We start from the raw sequence: 12,222 nt of genomic DNA, 5'->3' as shown, positions 1-12,222 counted from the left end.
AGACATTCTTGTTGAAGCTGATCCTGAACCTGAAAGGACCTTGAAGAGAAAGTTAAGAGAAGCTAAAGTACAACTCTCTATAGAGGACCTAACAAAGCTTTTCAAACAAGAAGAAGCCATGGCAGCCAAAAATAACAACAATGCCAACAATGCAAGGAAGGTGCTTGGTGACTTTACTGCACCTACTCCTGACTTCTATGGGAGAAGCATCTCAATCCCTGCCATTGGAGCAAACAACTTTGAGCTTAAGCCTCAATTAGTTTCTCTGATGCAACAGAATTGCAAGTTTCATGGACTTCCATTGGAAGATCCTCATCAGTTCTTAGCTGAATTCTTGCAAATCTGTGACACTATCAAGACCAATGGGGTTGATCCCGAGGTCTACAAGTTTATGCTTTTTCCCTTTGCTGTAAGAGACAGAGCTAGAACATGGTTGGATTCACAACCTAAAGAAAGCCTAAACTCTTGAAAAGCTACTCAATGCCTTCTTGGCAAAGTTCTTTCCACCTCAAAAATTGAGCAAGCTTAGAGTGGAGGTCCAAACCTTCAGACAGAAGGAAGATGAATCCCTCTATGAAGCTTGGGAAAGATATAAGCAATTAATCAGAAGGTGTCCTTCTGACATGCTTTCAGAATGGAGCATCATAGGTATCTTCTATGATGGTCTATCTGAACTGTCCAAGATGTCATTGGACAGCTCTGCTGGAGGATCTTTTCATCTGAAGAAGACACCTGCAGAAGCTCAGGAACTCATTGAAATGGTTGCAAATAACCAATTCATGTATACTTCTGAAAGGAATCCTGTGAATAATGGGACAAATCAGAAGAAAGGAGTTCTTGAGATTGATACTCTGAATGCCATATTGGCTCAGAACAAAATATTGACTCAACAAGTCAATATGATTTTTCAAAGTCTGTCTAGAATGCAAGAAGCAACAAGCAGTACCAAAGAAGCTTCATCTGAAGAAGAAGCTTATGATCCTGAGAATCCAGCAATGGAAGAGGTGAATTACATGGGAGAACCCTATGGAAACACATATAATCCTTCATGGAGAAATCATCCAAACCTCTCATGGAAGGATCAACAGAGGCCTCAACAACGCTTCAACAACAATAATGGTAGAAGAAATAGGTTTATCAATAGCAAGCCTTTTCCATCATCTTCTCCGCAACAGACAGAGAATTCTAAGCAGAGCCATTCTGACTTAGCAACCATAGTCTCTGATCTAATTAAAACCACTCAAAGTTTCATGACTGAAACAAGATCCTCCATTAGAAATTTAGAGACACAAGTGGGTCAGCTGAGTAAGAAAATTACTGAACTCTCTCCTAGTACTCTTCCAAGCAATACAGAAGAGAATCCAAAAGGAGAGTGCAAGGCCATCAACATACCCCACACGGCCGAACCTGGAGAGGAGGAAGAGGCAGTGATCTCCACTGAGGAAGACCTCAATGGACGTCCACTGGCCTCTAAGGAGTTCCCTAATAAGGAACCATGGGAATCTGAAGCTCACACTGAGACCATAGAGATTCCATTGAATTTACTTTTTCCATTCATGAGCTCTGACGAGTATTCTTCCTCTGAAGAGGATGAAGATGTTACTGAAGAGCAAGTTGCTAAGTACCTTGGAGCAATCATGAAGTTAAATGCCAAGTTATTTGGTAATGAGACTTGGGAGGATGAACCCCCTTGCTCACCAAAGAACTGGATAACTTGACTAGGAAGAAATTACCTCTAAAGAGACAAGATCCTGGAAAGTTTTTAATACCTTGTACCATAGGCATCATGACCTTTGAGAAGGCTCTGTGTGACCTAGGGTCAAGCATAAACCTCATGCCTCTCTCTGTAATGGAGAAGCTAGGAATCCTTGAGGTACAAGCTGCAAGAATCTCACTAGAGATGGCAGACAATTCAAGAAAGCAGGCTTATGGACTTATAGAGGATGTCTTGGTAAAGGTTGAAGGCCACTACATCCCTGCTGATTTCATAATCCTAGACACTGGAAAGTGTATGGATGAATCCATCATCCTTGGTAGACCCTTCCTAGCCACAGCAAAAGCTGTGATTGATGTTGACAGAGGAGAATTGATCCTTCAAGTGAATGAGGACTCCCTTGTGTTTAAAGCTCAAGGATCTCCCTCTGTAACCATGGAGAGGAAGCATGAAAAGCTTCTCTCAATACAGAGTCAAACAAAATCCCCACATTCAAACTCTAAGTTTGGTGTTGGAAGGCCACAACCAAACTCTAAGTTTGGTGTTGAAAGGCCATCATCATGCTCTGAGTATCTGTGAGGCTCCATAAGAGCCCACTGTCAAGCTACTGACATTAAAGAAGCGTTTGTTGGGAGGCAACCCAATTTTACTTATCTATGTTAAATTTCTATTTTCCATTGTTATTTTATGTTTTCTGTAGGTTGATGATCATGTGAAGTCACGAAAACAATTGAAAAAGCAAAAACAAATTGAAAAATAGAATGAAAAATATCACACCCTGGAGGAGAAGGCTACCGGCGTTTAAACGCCAGTAAGGGCAGCAGAATGGGCGTTAAACGCCCAGTCTGGCACCATTCAGGGCGTTTAACGCCAGAAATGGGCACTAGACTGGCGTTTAACGCCAGAAAAGGGCAAGAAGCTGGCGTTAAACGCCAGAAATGGGTAGCAACCTGGTGTTTAACGCCAAGACTAGCAACAGAGGGCGTTTTGCACGCCTAATTGGTGCAGGGATGAGAATTCCTTGACACCTCAGGATCTGTGGACCCCACAGGATCCCCACTGATGGGAGGCAGAAGCTGGTGAATTAAAAATTTATTAAAATGGTTACGTTGCAAGTATAGTTCTTAACTCACCGAAAATCTGCCTATCAATTTAGAAATATGACACAGAGAGTTTAAATTAAAATTACTGGGAGTTTTAAGTCCCAGGTCATCTCCCAACGAGTTGCTGAAAAGTGTGCTATTTTATTAATCAGATGTTCTAAGAAGTTGAGCTAAGTAAATTGGAATTTAAATTGAGGAATTTTAAATAATATAAATAAAATCCTTGACTGGGAATTGATTAGTTAGAATCTCTATCATTGATGGAGTGATTTTTTAAGATTTATTTATAATTAACGGTTACTCTGTTTGGTTATCCTTTACTAGGTAAGGGAAAGTCAAACAAGTTGGACTGCCAGATCTATTCACGAGTTACAACCCACTTAGTTCAAAGGGATTGGCGTTGGTGACAGGATAGCAATCCAACATTTAACCCAACTATAAATTTCTCCTTTAATCCTTCCAACTCAAGAATTCCTTTTAATCAACTCCCTATCAAGTGATGAAACTACTCACGCATTGTAAATAAAGAATCCATGGCACATGAAAGGGAATTAAAAGAAGACATGATTATTGGAATTGAAATTGAATTAAAGAGAAATAATCCTTACATTAATTAATCATAAAAGTATCTGAATGACAAGATTGAACATAACAAAGAACATGGAAGAATAAAACCAAGTTAAGAGAACAAACTAGAGTGATGAAGTCTTGATGAGGAAATAACTCTTCTCAATGTTCCAATGCTAAGACCAATTGAAAATTAAAATTCTAAAAACTAGAGAGAAAAACCTAAGAGAGTGAAAAAAAACTAGATCTAAAACTACCGAATGAATGTCTCTGTTGTTTTTGCATATTCTCTGACTCTAGTCTGCTATTCCGGGCCAAAAACTGGGCCGAAATAAGGTCCAAAATCGCCCCCATCGAATTCTGCAGATTATGCATATCGCACATGTCACGCGATCGCGTCGTCCATGCGGACGCGTCGCTTGCGCTTTTTCCTCTCCATGCGTTCACGTCGTCCATGCTACCGCGTCGCTTGCGCTTTCCAATCCGCGCGGCCGCGTCGCTGCAATTTGCGCTCCTTCGCGCGGTCGCCTGAGCCATGCGACCGCGTCACTTCTCGCTGGTTATCTCCTCAAATTCTTGTGTTCCTTCCATTTTTACTAGCTTCCTCTCCAATCTCCATCTCATTCATGCCCTATAAGGCCTAAAACACTTGACACACAGATCACGGCATCGAATGGAATAAAAGAGAATTAAAAGTAAATAATTAAAGTCTCTAGGAAGCAATTTTCAAACATGTACTGAATTTAGGAAGGAAATCTAAATGCATGCTAAATTGATGAATAAGTGGACAAGGATCATGACAAAACCACACAATTAAACACAATATAAACCATAAAATAGTGGTTTATCACCCACCAACCTCAACTCACTGTCTCTCTTCTTCACACCTTTTCATAATACTCTTCCCCAAATACCCTTCACCAATCAACTCAATACCTCTTCCCCAAAAATCCCTCACCTATCAAATCCTACCCTCTTCTCCATAAACCCTTCACCAATCCACATCCATCCATCATAAACCCCACCTACCTCACCATTCAAATTCAAAACACTTTCCCTCCCAAACCCTCCCTTCACTCCTATATAAACCTATCTTCACTCCTTCATTTTCACACATCTTAAACACTACTTCACCCCCTTGGCCGAAATACTACCCCCTCCATCTCATCTATTTCTTGTTCTTCTACTCTCTCTTTTCTTCTTTTTCTCGAGGACGAGCAAACCTTCTAAGTTAGGTGTGGTAAAAGCGTTGCTTTTTGTTTTTCCATAACCATTTATGGCACCTAAGGCCGGAGAAACCTCTAGAAAGAGGAAAGGGAAGGCAAAAGCTTCCGCCTCCGAGTCATGGGAGATGGAGAGATTCATCTCAAAGGTGCATCAAGACCACTTCTATGAAGTTGTGGCCAAGAAGAAAGTGATCCCCGAGGTCCCTTTCAAGCTCAAAAAGGATGAATATCCAGAGATTCGACATGAGATTCGAAGAAGAGGTTGGGAAGTTCTCACCAACCCCATTCAACAAGTCGGAATCTTAACGGTTCAAGAGTTCTATGCCAATGCATGGATCACCAAGAACCATGATCAAAGTGTGAACCCGGGTCCAAAGAATTGGCTTACATTGGTTCGGGGGAAATACTTAGATTTCAGTCCAGAAAATGTAAGGTTGGCATTTAACTTGCCAATGATGCAAGGAGATGCACACCCCTACACTAGATGGGTCAACTTTGATCAAAGGTTGGACCAAGTCCTCATAGACATTTGTGAAGAGGGCGCTCAATTGAAGAGAGATTCAAGAGGAAAGCCGGTTCAACTAAGAAGGCATGACCTCAAGCCCGTGGCTAGGAGATGGATGGAGTTCATCCAACGTTCAATTGTTCCCACTAGCAACCGGTCTGAAGTTACAATAGACCGGGCTATCATGATCCATAGCATCATGATTGGAGAGGAAGTAGAAGTTCATGAGGTTATATCCCTAGAACTCTACAAGGTGGCGGACAAGTCCTCTACTTTGTCAAGGTTAGCCTTCCCTCATCTTATTTGTCACCTTTGCAATTCAGCTGGAATTGACATAGAGGAAGACACCCTCATTGATGAGGACAAGCCCATCACTAAGAAAAAGATGGAGCAAACAAGAGATCCCACTCATGGACAAGAGCATGAGGAAATTCCTCATCATGAAATTCTTGAGATACCTCAAGGGATGCATTTTCCTCCACAAAACTATTGGGAGCAAATCAACACCTCCCTAGGAGAATTAAGTTCCAATATGGGACAACTAAGGGTGGAGCACCAAGAGCATTCCATCCTCCTCCATGAAATTAGAGAAGATCAAAGAGTCATGAGAGAAGAGCAACAAAGGCAAGGAAGAGACATTGAGGAGCTCAAGCACTCCATAAGATCTTCAAGAGGAAGAACAAGCCGCCATCACTAAGGTGGACCCGTTCTTTAATTTCCTTGTTCTTTATTTTCTGTTTTTTGAATTTTTATTTATGTTTGTGTCTTTATTACATGATCACTAGTGTCTAAGTGTCTATGCCTTAAAGCTATGAAAATGAATCCATCACCTTTCTTAAATAGAAAATGTTTTTAATTGAAAAAGAAAAAGAAGTGCATGAATTTCGAATTTTAAAACAGTTTAGTTATTTTGATGTGGTGGCAATACTTTTGTCTTTCTGAATGAATACTTGAATAGTGCATATTTTTTTGAATTTGTTGTTCATGAATGTTAAAATTGTTGGCTCTTGAAAGAATGATGGAAAAGGAGAAATGTTATTTGATAATCTGAAAAATCATAAAATTGATTCTTGAAGCAAGAAAAAGCAGTGAAAAGCTTGCAGAAAAAAAAAATATATATATATATGCGAAAAGAAAAAGAGAAAAAGAAAAAGCAAGCAGAAAAAGTCAATAGCCCTTTAAACCAAAGGGCAAGGATAAAATAACAAATGATCTAAGGCTTTGAGCATCAGTGGATAGGAGGGCCCACAGGAATAAAATCCTGGCCTAAGCGGCTAAACCAAGCTGTCCCTAACCATGTGCTTGTGGCGTGAAGGTGTCAAACTTGAGACTGAGCGGTTAAAGTCGTGGTCCAAAAGCAAAAAGAGTGTGCTTAAGAGTTTTGGACACCTCTAATTGGGGACTCTAGCAAAGCTGAGTCACAATCTGAAAAGGTTCACCCAGTTATGTGTCTGTGGCATTTATGTATCCAGTGGTAATATTGGAAAACAAAATGCTTTGGGCCACGGCCAAGACTCATAAAGTAGCTGTGTTCAAGAATCAACATACTTAACTAGGAGAATCAATAACACTATCTAAATTTTGAGTTCCTATAGATGCCAATCATTCTGAACTTCAACAGGATAAAGTGAGATGCCAAAACTGTTCAGAAGCAAAAAGCTAAAAGCCCCGCTCATCTAATTAAGACTGATCTTTATAGATGTTTTTGGAATTCATTGTATATTCTACTCTTTTTATCCTATTGGATTTTCAGTTGCTTGGGGACAAGCAACAATTTAAGTTTGGTGTTGTGATGAGCGGATAATTTATATGCTTTTTGGCATTGTTTTTAGTATGTTTTTAGTATATTTTAATTAGTTTTTATTATATTTTTATTAGTTTTTAAATAAAAATCAAATTTCTGGACTTTACTATGAGTTTGTGTGTTTTTCTGTGATTTCAGGTATTTTATGGCTGAAATTGAGGGACCTGAGCAAAAATCTGATTTAGAGGCTGAAAAAGGACTGCAGATGCTGTTGGATTCTGACCTTTTTACACTAGAAGTGGCTTTTCTGGAGCTACAGAAGCCTAATTGGTGCGCTCTCAATTGCCCAAGATTTGATGGCCCAAACTGGTGTTCAAAGTCAGCATAGAAATTCCGGCGTCAAAACGCCAGAACTGGCATAAAAGCTGGAGTTAAACGCCCAAACTGGCACAAAAGCTGGCGTTTAACTCCAAGAAAAGTCTCTACACGTGAAAGCTTCAATGCTCAGCCCAAGCACACATCAAGTGGGCTCGGAAGAAGATTTCTGCATCATTTACTCATTTCTGTAAACCCTAGGTTACTAGTTTTCTATAAATAGGACCTTTTGCTATTGTATTATAATGAATCTTTGGACGTTTAGTCCTTAGACCTTTGAGGCTGGCCATTCGGCCATGCCTAGACCTTTTGTTCTTATGTATTTTCAACGGTAGAGTTTCTAAACACCATAGATTAAGTGTGGAGCTCTGTTGTTCCTCATGAATTAATGCAAAGTACTATTGTTTTTCTATTCAATTCACGCCTACTTCTTCTCTAAGATATACACTCGTTCTTCAACCTGATGAATGTGATGATCCGTGACACTCATCATCATTCTCACCTATGAACACGTGCCTGACAACCACCTCTGTTCTACTTGCAATAGCTTGAATGTGTATCTCTTGGGTTTCTAATCTAAGATTGGAACCTTCGTGGTATAGGCTAGAATTATTGGCGGCCATTCCTGAGGTCCGGAAAGTCTAAACCTTGTCTGTGGTATTCCGAGTAGGATCTGGGAAGGGATGACTGTGACGAGCTTCAAACTAACGAGTGTTGGGCGTGTGATAGATGCAAAAGGATCAATGGATCCTATTCCAACATGATCGAGAACCGACAGATGATTAGCCGTGCGGTGACAGCGCATTTGGAACATTTTCACTGTGAGGACGGGAAGTAACCATTGACAACGGTGATGCCCAACATAAAGCTTACCATGGAAAGGAGTATGAATGATTGGAAGAAGGCAATAGGAAAGCGGAGGTTCAGAAGGAACAAAGCATCTTCATACGCTTATCTGAAATTCCTACCAATGAATTACATAAGTATCTCTATCCTATTTTATGTTTTATTCATATTTTAATTATCAATTCCCCATAACCATTTGAATCTGTCTGACTGAGATTTACAAGATGACCATAGCTTGTTTCAAGCCGACAGTCTCCGTGGGATCGACCCTTACTCACGTAAGGTTTATTACTTGGACGACCCAGTGCACTTGCTGGTTAGTTGTGCGGAGTTGTGATAAAGAGTTGAGATTACAATTGTGCGTACCAAGTTGTTTACGCCATTGATGATCACAATTTTGTGCACCAACATCCAATATATCTAAATGAAGTGCAGGAACGAGCTGAAAAGTATATCAACATGGAGAAAAACTCTTGGCTAGGAGAGACCTCAAAATCCGGATTCTCCTACTCCTCCCCGGATAAGGATAAAGAATCCAAGTGATGCCAGGGCATTTTGGCCAGTTTCACTGACCTTTTCTTTACTGTTTTTAGGGTAGTTTCATGCATTTCCTTAGGAAATAAGCTAGTTTTGGGTAGATATTCACTTACATCTTGATTCAAGCATACATTGTGCACTTTACATGATTTCATGAGGATTTTGCATGAATTTAAGGATAAATTGAATGTTGCATTTCCCATGACTTGGACTAGAACTTTGATGCACTTTATTGCTTGATTTCAGGACAAAGGAAGCAAATAAGAAGCACATTAGTGGCTACGTTAGTTACACTAACGTTAACACTAACGTGAAATGGGAGTAACTTGCAAAGTTAATGAGAAAAGTGATTGCCAATAACGCTCTCGAAGCCATCATTGCCCACGTTAAGAGTCACGTTAACTAAGTTAACGTGAACTCTAACGTGGAAGAAAGGAAATGGAGCCAACGTTAGTGACACTTAACATTATCACTAACGTTGGACCAAGCTCATAAGTGGCCACGTTAGTCACCACGTTAACTTAGTTAACGTGGCCTCTAACGTTAAGAAGAAAGGAGGGAAGCCAATGTTACTGATATTCAACATTATCACTAACGTTGGCCAAGTCACACTAGGCCACGTTAACTCCCACGTTAACTTAAGTTAACGTGAAGAAGGGAGGTGACGCCAATGTTAGTGACACCCAACATTGTCACTAACGTTGGAAGGAGCCCACACATGCCACCATGAGCCACGTTAACTCCCACGTTAACTTAGTTAACGTGGAAGCTAACGTGGATAAGGGAATGTTGAGCCAACGTTAGTGACACTCAACTTTGTCACTAACGTTGGAGATGGCTAGCATGGCCACGTTAGAAGCCACGTTAACTAGGCCACGTTAACCTAGTTAACGTGGACTCTAACGTGGGAGCTAAGGGGCACATTGGAACATTAATGACAATGTTAAGTGTCACTAATGTTCTCGAAGGTTGCCAAGCCTATGTTAAAAGAGCCACATTAACTAAGTTAACGTGGACTCTAACATTGGGAAGGGGGAGGCTTCTCAACGTTATTGGGAAAGTTGAGTCCCAATAACGTGCACGAAGGACAAAGAGGCAACATTAGTGGCAACGTTTGTGTCACTAACGTTGAGGTTAACGTGGCTCTTACTTGGGTAAGGAACGTTAGTGAAAAAGTTGAATGTCACTAACGTTCTCGAACCCATATTTTCAATAAACGTTAACACCACTAACGTCCTGAGCTAAAGTCTCTGCCCATTTCACAATTTCTCTCTGAAAGTAAAGCCAAGCCCAATGAAGAAGATAACTGCTTCAAACTCAAGATCCAAAGGCCCAGACCCAAGACTTGAAGAACCAACTAGAAGAGTAGAAGAGTAGTATATATAGGAGTAACTTTGAATTATTTAGGGAGTTGGAAAATATAGGGAGCCTCTTGGCATAGAATTACTCTCTGTATTTTACTTTCTCTGCACTTCTAGTTTTATCATGTATTCTCCATCTTTGTTTTCATTTTCCAGAGCTATGAACAACTAAACCCATTTCATTGGGTTAGGGAGCTCTATTGTAATTTGATGGATCAATACTAGTTTTCATTATTCTTCTTCTATCTTTTCTCTTGATTTTACTTGAAAGCTTTTGATCTTCACCCAATTGGGTAGTTATCTTGGAAAAGAAGCTATTCATACTTGGATCTCTTCTGAACCTTGAAAGAGGAATGAAGAGATCAAGCTAGAAATGATTTCTCATGCTGGACCAAATTGGGTTTGGATGGATATGTGACTATAATCCTCTCAACACTTGATTTGGGAAATGCATGTGGTATAATCAGTGACCATACTTCATCTCTTCTCATGAACAATTGACCAAGGAATTGGCAATTGATCAAGATTTGAGAGATTGAATTACAAGAAATTATAATTCAATCACTTAAGATTGCCAAGGAGATCAATGAGTGCATTGATTGAGGAAGAGATGAAAATGAAATTGATCCGGAGAATACAACATCTCCTAAGCCCAATGAACTCCCCATTTCTGATCTTACCCATTCTCTTTATTTTCTGTCATTTACTTTCATGAGCAATTCCCCCATTCCCATTTACAATTCTGTAATTTACTTCAGTCATTTACTTTCAGTTCTTTAATTCTAGCATTTACTTTTTCTGTCATTTACCTTCCCGCTATTTTATTTTCTGCAATTCTAAACTCAATTCCTAAATTCGCTCAACTAGAACATTCCTCTAATTAAAGTTGCTTGATCAATCAATCCTTGTGGGATTCGACCTCACTCTATTGTGAGTTTTTACTTGACGACAAATTCGGTACACTTGCCGAAGGAAATTTGTTATGAGACAAGTTTTCTATGCATCAAGTTTATGGCGCCATTGCCGGGGATTGATTGTGCATCAACAATGATTAGATTGGAGGATAACTAGATTGAGCATTTTATTTTTGTTTGATTTAATTTTCTGTTTGAGTCATTTACTTCTTGTTTTAGTTAATTTCTTCCCTTCCCCCTACTTTTTCTTTGTTATTTACTATTCATCTCACTAACTCACTAACTGTTTGATATATTGCATCACTCACACTAATAGTAATTTTGACAGAATATACTTTCTGCACCTATTCTCTTTGCTTGTACTTGTTGGTTGTATGACAGGGAGAAGAAGCGGGGCTTCAACTTCCTTTGTTTCTGAACCTGAGAGAACCTTCCTTAGACTAAGGAGGGAGGCAAGAGAAAAACGTGTAGTTGGTGCTGAAGAAGAGGAGGAACACTCTGAGGAATACTTTGAACCAAACATAGAAGAAAACATGGAAAACCATCACAAAGAAGAGGTTCACAACCATGGTGGAAGAGGTCGAGCAAATCATGCTGGGGAGGATAGAAGAGTTTTAGGCTCTTACATCAATCCAAACCCAGGAAACTGTGGAAGTAGCATTCAAAAGCCAACCATCCATGCCAACAATTTTGAACTAAAACCACAGCTCATCACCCTTGTTTAGAACAACTGTTCGTTCGGAGGAAGTGTCCAAGAGGACCCCAATCAACATCTAACCACCTTCTTGAGAATATGTGACACAGTGAAGTCTAATGGTGTTCATCCTGACGCCTATAGACTGCTCTTATTTCCATTCTCACTCAAGGATAAGGCAGCCAAGTGGCTGGAGTCTTTCCCAAGGGAGAGCTTGACAACTTGGGAAGATGTGGTGAACAAATTCTTAGCAAGATTTTACCCTCCTCAACGAATCAATAGGCTGAGAGCTGAGGTCCAAACTTTCAGGCAACAAGATGGTGAGACTCTATATGAAGCATGGGAGAGGTTTAAAGACCTAACAAGGAGGTGCCCACCCAATATGTTCAATGAATGGGTGCAGCTGCACATTTTCTATGAAGGGCTCTATTATGAGTCAAAGAAGGCCGTAGACCATTCATCCAGAGGATCTTTGAACAAGAAGAAAACCATTGAGGAGGCCATAGATGTCATTGAAACTGTAGCAGAGAATGACTACTTCTGTGCTTCCGAAAGAGGGAACACAAGAGGAGTAATGGAGCTAAACAATGTAGATGCTCTGCTGGCCCAAAACAAGCTCATTACCCAGCAGCTGGC

At 40.1% G+C, this 12,222-nt stretch overlaps 2 non-coding genes across 2 annotated transcripts; both read right to left on the bottom strand.

Annotated features, from left to right (window-relative positions):
* Positions 1-521: 521 nt before the first annotated feature.
* Positions 522-629, bottom strand: LOC148579772 (small nucleolar RNA R71). The gene has a single exon (XR_015896812.1). It is a non-coding gene; the product is annotated as a small nucleolar RNA R71 (small nucleolar RNA).
* An 11,237-nt stretch (positions 630-11,866) lies between these two features.
* LOC148579771 (small nucleolar RNA R71) lies at positions 11,867-11,973 on the bottom strand. Its single transcript, XR_015896376.1, has one exon. It is a non-coding gene; the product is annotated as a small nucleolar RNA R71 (small nucleolar RNA).
* Between the last annotated feature and the right edge of the window lie 249 nt (positions 11,974-12,222).

The sequence above is a fragment of the Arachis ipaensis genome, chromosome B10 (genome assembly GCF_059453495.1).
Source record: "Arachis ipaensis isolate K30076 ecotype BB chromosome B10, ASM5945349v1, whole genome shotgun sequence".
NCBI classification, from domain to species: domain Eukaryota; kingdom Viridiplantae; phylum Streptophyta; class Magnoliopsida; order Fabales; family Fabaceae; genus Arachis; species Arachis ipaensis.
The sequence above is the reverse complement of the archived record's forward strand: the minus strand, read 5'-3'. Positions and strand labels throughout refer to the sequence as shown.